Consider the following 8,216-nt stretch of genomic DNA (forward strand, 5'->3'; position numbering starts at 1 on the left):
AGAGCAGCTGCTGTGTCTCGCCCCTCTTTTCTCAATCATTAAAATTCAATTTCAAAATTTCTGTCTTGAACAATTTCCTAAGGAGCCTATGAAGGATGCCAAAAGAGTGGGCCCCTTTTCAAGTGGTCGTGTCTCAGCAGAAGGCAGGCACTGGCCAAGTTGCCCTAGGCTGTGCCCTTCTGGAGCAGAGCAGTGGACAGTGTCTAAAACAGAGTGCTGTGCCCACCTGGACTGAGGGAACAGGTCTGGCAAAGTCCTAAGGCAGGTCAAGAAGCTGGGGAAGGCAGCCGGTGCTTCCGTCATCCACATTGTCCCTGGAGCACAGCCTGGTTGGTCCTGGGGGTGGAGCTCAGAACCAAGTGGGAAGTTCTCACTCTCTAATCTCACAATTCCTCACTTAATTTCTTCACCGGCCTCTCATCCTTGATTCCAAAAAAAAAAAAAAATAATAATGTTTGTATATCTGAAAGTTCCCTTCTGCTAAGGAGTTTCCCTTAACAGCTCTTTCTCCTTTGGGTGAAGTCTGCTTCTGGGAAAAGGGGAGAGGAGTAAAGTGTTTTGAGAAACAAAATGATAGATGCACACACATAATGTGGGGTAAGTAGCCAAACTTCATCAGGAGCCTCGAGTAGCCAAGCAAACATTCTTCTGACCCAACCTCAGAGTTGTTTTTCACTCCCTGCTCCAAAACATTAACGTGTAATTAGTACCCAAAATGCCTCCCTTAACTAACACTCATTGGAACCTATGGAAAGGATATAACATTTCTTTGAAATTCTAGATGGGAGTTAAGGACTACCTGACTCCTATTGCCTTCACCTCTTAATCATACATGACTGTCTTCCTAATTTACCAGCCTCCTTCCCTATAAAAACCCCTCAGCATACCTCGTACTTTTTCTCCTCCCCTTAAATTCTTACCCCTTACTCTTTTTCCCTCTGGGGCCCTGAGCCAGATTCTCATAATTAAATCATGATCTCCCAAATGCCATAACAAGTTAGAAGGGGAGTTTGGGGATTGCAATGAAAATACATGATATAGAAAGTAAATTTTATAGTTGAATGCAGTTGACAAGTGGCAGTTTGGGGTATCAGCAATGAATTCCCCATTTTTCTACAGGCCTCTTTTTACTTCATTTTTAGAATCCACTGATCCTAATAGAAACATGTTAAAACTGAACTAAATTAGAGAAATATTAAAGAAAGACCAGATGAAGCCCTTTCTGGACCGGCAGCCATCAAGTCTTACATAGCTCATGGTTATTTGGATGGACTTTCATACCACTGGAAGCTTAGGCTAGCACCAAAAGCCCTGCTTCTCAGTATTTAATTATCAACCTGGCAGAGTGGAGACTCTGTACCAATTAAAAGAAAATCAATCAGTGCCTGTTAGCCATAACAAATCAATAAAAACAATTAGCTGGAGAAATAATATTAACAACATACCCTTGTTACCAAAGTTCCTGAGAACTTTGAAGCTTCCTACAGCACATATTATCATATTGTTTCACTACCTGATTTTGTGGAATTTCTGCTTGTGTGGTACCTAAAGTTGTTTCCTGGAAGTGTAACTTGAATGAGTTTTACAATCATTTTATACCATAGTTCCAGAATAGCTCTGTCTTCAAGGCTCTGAATAGGTCTACTGGTATGGGCTTTTAATATCCCTTCTGCCAGTGAGGAGGCCACACATTGTAGTGGAGAACCCACTAGGCTAGAAGTGGTGAGCAAGATCTAAGTTCCAGTTGAGGCATGTAACTAATAATGTGTAAGGAAGGAAGTTTACGTTCCTGGCTTCAGATTTTGCATACGTAAAGGAAAGAGATAGGGCCAGATAATCTCTTAAATCCCTCCCAGTCCCTGAATTCTGTAGTTCTATAACAAACTGGTGAATTTTCAACATAAGAGAAGACCCAGGTCTATGGATCTTCTAGATATCTATTTCATTGTCCTTTTAGTAGAAATTTATGCAGAAAACTGACAAATGATTTTCGGTCTTTTCCTGGGAGAGATCCTAACTTTGACTTGAGGAAACCAAACTAAGAGACTTGGCACTCTTTTCTTACATACAAATGAACCAGTGTCTTATGCTTCAACTTCTTTTCCTTTTCAGATCCAACTTAGAAATAATGTTTCGCTCAAGATAAGGTTTGTGGTTTAGGAGATTCTGGTCTGGCTTGCCTCACTTTAAGACTTCTATCATCTCTTTTCAAAACCTGAGGAGGACCTCATTTCCTGTTTGATAGTTCTTCATGCTTTGCCAGCCTCCGGGTCTCTAAGGAAGCTTGCCAAGAGCTCCCGTCTGGGAAGGACAGTCTGAGTTCATCATAGAGAATGAGCTGGCACCACAGTTGTAGTGACTCACCAACCCCATTGCCCCCTTTGCAATGGCAAGAACCACACTATCTAATTGAAAGACCTGTGTTTTAGCAAAGTGCAATTGGATCACATGGCAAAATCATCTCAAAATATATCTCCAGCCTTTCCTTTCACTGGATGTTTTAACACAAGACAAGAAAGGAAATTATATTCTGAATTATATTTTGGGTTTTTTTTTTTTGAAATTAAGATTAATTAACAGATACTTGGTTTTATGTCCATTCTGTTCTAGGAATTTAGTGGTGATTACAAAGCAATGAAAATAGGTCACAGCAAAATGAACATTCAAGATTAGTTTAAAACATTCCTCTGAAATTTCAGTATTCATTTTTGGAGTGTCAGTTACTACATTTCTGTAATTCATCATTTTTTCTTTCTTGGCTTAGAGTCAAGATGAGAAATGATATTTAGACCAAAGACATTGTTTTGTTACGTACCCACTGCTTTTTAAAATGCAAACCCACACTCCCCTCACCAATGCTTAATCATTTGTGTGTGCTTATGTTCACACACAGACACACCCACACACGCAGAGTTGCTGGAGAAAGTCCTTTCAAGACTTCCAGGACCTGGGTCATGTAAGAGGCAGATGAGAAAATTAAAGGAGGGCCAGAGCAGTAGCAACACTGAGTCAATTATTTCACTTTACAAAAAGTCATTATACAGTACACAGGCATTTTTTTTAAAGCAAGTATTATTATAATTAAATAATATCATACTTCTAAATTATTATGATTCTCATCTAATTTCAAGTCACATACAGGAGCCATTTAAAAGTATTTTGCATTACAATCTGTCACCAAAAATCAACTAGTAGAGTTTTATAATGTGCATAGGTTTACCCCATGGGGAATTAAATTTTAATTCATGAGTCTTTCCATTGTTGTGGAACTTTAGGACAAGATAGCATTTGGTATTAACATAGAAGAATATTCTATGGCTTTTTTTTTCACTTTAAATTGCTCTAAAAGAAAGTGCACCTTGATTTTTTTCCTCCTAGTGTTCTTTTGTTATATCAGAGTATTTTCACGACATTGTTTTTAATGTAAACATTATTTTATTAAGTCATTTGGTAAAAAAATTTTAGAACTATATAATAATGGCCCCTTGTTTTTCTCCTAATTTTATTATTTCAAGTCAAGAAAAAATGGACACTTTTCTCTCAGGAAAAAAAGTATCGAGTATGTTTTTGACACAAAAATGATTATTTAGTTACAGTATTTTTCCCCTACTAAATTAGCATTTATGGTGGATCTTATTTCAAAGCTGATTATTCTCAAAGAAAAGCAGAGAGATGTCAGAATTTCCAAGTAAATTAGGTTGTTTAAAAAGTATTTTAATACATTATTCAAATTGTTGTCAGCTATTGGTTTAAAAAAAAAAAGCAGTATCTGTTCCAAATGTGAAATTTGGTTTTTGAAAGACCTTACAAATTCCAATTTCTTTAGGACAGCAGAGGAGATTAAAGTCATAGACAATTTAGAGCTCCTTCAGTTTTTCCTTTTTTTTTTTTTTTTTTAACTTTAACTGTGATAGGCATCTCTGCAAGGTAGGTTTTAACATATTTTTTTCCTAATTTTTTTTTTCCTCCTTTCAGTAAGAAGGATAAGCTTTTAGAGTACCCAGTCACCGTGGTAACTGCCAAAAAAATTCTCCTGAAGTTTGAAGAGGTCAGCTAGCAGGGTCAACAGCTCTGGCCTCTCTCTGAGCTCGGTCTAGCATGCCCCAGCCTGCAGTTGGAGTGTCAGGCCAGATCTGACCCTGGGAGGTGGACTATTCCGGCTCTGATATAAATTTTTTGAGTCAGTTCATGGCCTGGACTCTCCAGGTGGCCTCCAAAATCGATGTTGACCCCCTGACCCTGTCTCATGGAGGCATAGCATCCACCCTAAGTAAGGATTTAGCCAGGAGTGACAGCTTTCCACTGAGTGTTATTGGGGACAGTATAAACAGTTTGGAAAGCAAGTAAGGAGGTGTGAGTGCTAGAAATCATTAAAAGCACATTAAAAAACAATTAAAATTTTTTCTTTGCTTAAAAAAAGTTTAAAATGTATATTTCTTATATAATTCCTATGTGATTTGTAAGATTTTTTTAAATCAAAGAAGAGTTTTGAATATAAATACTCAAGGAACCACACATCTTCATCCTTTTATATACTTTGTTACAAATATGCAAATAAGATAGCCTGACTTGCAACAAAATAGGTACAGCAGGGATGTAACACGTAGGGAAAAGGGAAGCTAGTTGTTAAAATACATTAATAGATAAAGAATTTCAAGTATTTTATTTTTTCAAGTATTTTAAATATTACATTTCATGTGCTTGTGTCTTGAACTGTTTAAAATGTGAAAATATGGAACCTTAAAAAGAAACAACCACCACCTGAATGAAGATAAACTTGCGCTTCACTTTAAGTGCCTTGCTACTTTGTAAAACAAATAGCCAATACATTCATTTGGATACAAATGAGATAAAAATTATCAGTAGGCTAAGTCAGATCTTATAGAGCTAAAGAGGAGAAAACAATAAATTAATAGTGCCTCTGAATTAACTTTAAGTGTTTTCAGTAGTTTAAGATATCAGAAGCTTAGAAAATAATGTGTGTAAATCATCAGTGATTCTTTTTCCTTCTTCTTTTTTTTTTCTTTTCCCCAGGATGCCACCCTGAAAGTTTTATTTTCTCCAGGAAAGTAGAGTTCTCTTTGAGAGTTCTAGCCTGTGAACTCAGTATGTAAATGTGGTCCTCAAGCAAGACGGAACTGCGAATAGGGAAGATTTTGAATGTTTCTCTTTCTTAAAATCCTTCACAATATTCCTTCTTCCAGTGGTACTTTGCTCAAAGTTTCCCCCATTTCCCAGCTCTGTTGAAATGGTTCTAAAGCAACCCTGCAGTAGCTAGACTGATTGTACTGTGAAGTTGTTGAGATGGCTTTTCATCCGAATCCTTTGTAAAAATTAGATTTTAAGTAGGGGTGAATGTCTTTTCGGGGAGAGGGGACAAGGGAGAGTGGAAGAAGAGGGGGAGGGAACTGAGCAGTTTATACACATATATACTCTTTGTGTTTGAAGGCCTCTGCGTCTTGGCTTCTCACTATGTTAAATCCCTATTATAAAACTTATCTTCACAAAGCCTATTATAGTATTCTGAGAACAAATTGGACCATGAATAACTTAGTTGGAAGTGCAGATTATTTTCTACTCAGGGAAAGTTAGAGATGACAACAGCTTAGCTAAAAGAATAGTGATTAATCTTAAATAGATGGATTTCAAAGTTTCACTCTTGATGAAGAATACCTTTTATATTTCCCCTCTTCAGACTCATGTTTCCACTTTCTTTGTATTAAGAATTGTCCTAGTGATTACATTGTCCACCTAATACAGCATGGCTCTAACTGTAGATCCTTTTCTTACAGGTTGTTAATCTGTCTGAGAGGTGACCAGAAAGACACTCTACTTCCTATTGGTTAAATATATGTTTTCAAAGTGGTACCCGTGCTTAGACATCAAACTCACTGTTAGGAATGATATGTTGCATAAATCATAATTTCTCAACTAGACAAAATTATTACTTCAAAACATCTTAAATTTGTTTAATGCCCTATAGCTTACAAAGCACTTCTCAATTCATAATTTTGTTTGATCCTTAGAATAATGTTATGAAATAAATATCATTAATCCCATTTTACCAAGGAAGAAGCTGAGTCATTGGCACACTGAGATCCAGCTGATAGATGGAAGAACTGGGATACTAACTTAGATTCTATAGCTTCTGTTTCAAGTGATTAAACTATAGCAATAGGCTTTTTAATTTTTTATGTGTTCTATATCCCTGAAAATCAAGATTTTGTATTAAAGAGCAAAGTTTTTGTATTTCACCAAAAAGTTAAAAGACACTATTTAAAAAATTCTATTCATTTAGAAGTGAATTGTGCTAATTATTGTTTTCTTTTGTTTGTGTGTGTCTATCTGTCTATCTATCTATCTATCAATCAATGGTCTTTCAGAGTTAATCTCTAAAAGTCAAACATGGGCAGCCCTATATAAATTAAATAACTACCTGGAATTTTTAAAAAGTACATGAAAACCATGAATAATACTATAGGTGAGGTTTCCCTTCTAGTGGTTTTTGTTTTTGTTTTTGTTTTGTTTTTTTAGCTCTAATGAGTTATAAATGACAAATAAAATTGTAAGATATTTAAAATGTACATGATGATGATTTGATACAAGCGTACATTGTGAAAGGATTCCTCCCATCTAGTTAACACATGCATCACCTATGTATTTATCTTTTTTTAAAATTTATTTATTTATTTTTAATTTTTTTTAGCTGTGTTGGGTCTTCGTTTCTGTGCGAGGGCTTTTTCTAGTTGTGGCAAGCGGGGGCCACTCTTCATCGCAGTGCGTGGGCCTCTCACTATCGCGGCCTCTCTTGTTGCGGAGCACAGGCTCCAGACGCGCAGGCTCAGTAGTTGTGGCTCACGGGGCTAGTTGCTCTGCGGCATGTGGGATCTTCCCAGACCAGGGCTTGAACCCGTGTCCCCTGCATTGGCAGGCAGATTCTCAACCAATGCGCCACCACGGAAGCTCCCTTTTTTTTGAGGAAAACATTTAAGTTCTACTCTCTTAACAAACTTCAATTATTCAATAGTCTTATCAACTATAGTCACCATGTTATACATTAAATTTTCAGACCTTTTTCATCTTATAGCTGAAAGTTTGTACCCTTTTATCGACCTCTCTCTAATTCCCTCACTCCCCAGCTCTACCTTCTAGTGTTGATAGACTGGTATCTTTTGATATCTTAGCAAGTCTGGATAAACAAAGTTGTGAAGGGCTACTTTTTGTTTCTCTTGGATTTTTACTTGCCATGTTTAAGAAAAGTTTACAAACTACTCTAGGAATGATAAATAAAAGGTTTAGTTAACCTGATATTGATGTAACCTATCTAAACATACAGGAATCAAGAAATACAAAAAGATTACACCATGTGATTCTAATTAGGTTTTTTATTATATTGTCTTAATTATGTAATGTAGGTGTGTGGATGTTAATATGGAAAATTTTTTTTATTTCTTAAATTGTATATACCTAACTTGGTCATTTTATATATACTTAAATCAAAGCTTTTGCCCCTGAATTTTGCTAGCAGCCAGACAAATCCTGTCAAACTTTTTAGGATTAGAAAAAAATGAAGTAGTGTCCAGAAAAGGAAAAGCAACAGTTCTGGTTGAGTGTTGCATATTGTGTATCAATAATGACATACCTATATTGTAACCTTTTTTGTGCCAAGGTTTTTCAATTAAAACATGACATTAGACTGAGAATTGTTTATTTTGATTTGGAAATAGATGCTCAAGCCCCCAAAGTCAAACTTCTAGTGTCTTCTCTACAATATGCAAATTAAGAAATGCAAAAATAAAAACTCTCATATTAACGTTGATATGTTTGCTTAGATGTCCTTTGAAATTTTTGTTTTGTATATTACCAATCTCATTCATTTTGTTCATGTCTGTCTTTAACAGCTACCACTGTCCAAAACAGTTTTTTTCCCCTTTCTTCCTCCCTTCCTTCCCCACTTCTTCCCTTCCTTCTTTCTTCTTGGTCTTCTCTTCCCTCCCTCCTTCCCTCTTTTCCACCTTCCCTCCTTCTTGTGTTACTCATCAGTTTCTAGGTAGTTTTTTTAATGTAGGGCAGCTTAGGTTAAGGGGCTTATATAACGCAGTGTATTATGCCAGGTGGGTATTTGGCACATCACGACCCTCACTATAGTTTAATGTACAAGTCAGAGAACATAAGCACAATATCAAGAGTTCTCTGACAACCAAAACCAACTCCTA

At 36.3% G+C, this 8,216-nt stretch overlaps 1 long non-coding RNA gene across 3 annotated transcripts in view; it reads left to right on the plus strand.

The window, feature by feature from the left end:
- The window catches only part of LOC309660587, a 137,656-nt gene extending 129,953 nt beyond the window's left edge, over positions 1-7,703 (plus strand). The window contains exons 5-6 of one of the 3 annotated variants that reach the window (XR_014263478.1): positions 523-597; positions 2,113-7,703. This is a non-coding gene — a long non-coding RNA (uncharacterized lncRNA). Of the gene's footprint in view, positions 1-522 lie in introns of all 3 variants that reach the window. The other 2 variants (XR_014263477.1, XR_014263479.1) reach the window with 2 other exon arrangements.
- Positions 7,704-8,216: the final 513 nt, after the last annotated feature.

Source organism: Balaenoptera physalus (assembly GCF_965194825.1).
Source record: "Balaenoptera physalus genome assembly, chromosome: 4".
Taxonomy (NCBI): Eukaryota; Metazoa; Chordata; class Mammalia; order Artiodactyla; family Balaenopteridae; genus Balaenoptera; species Balaenoptera physalus.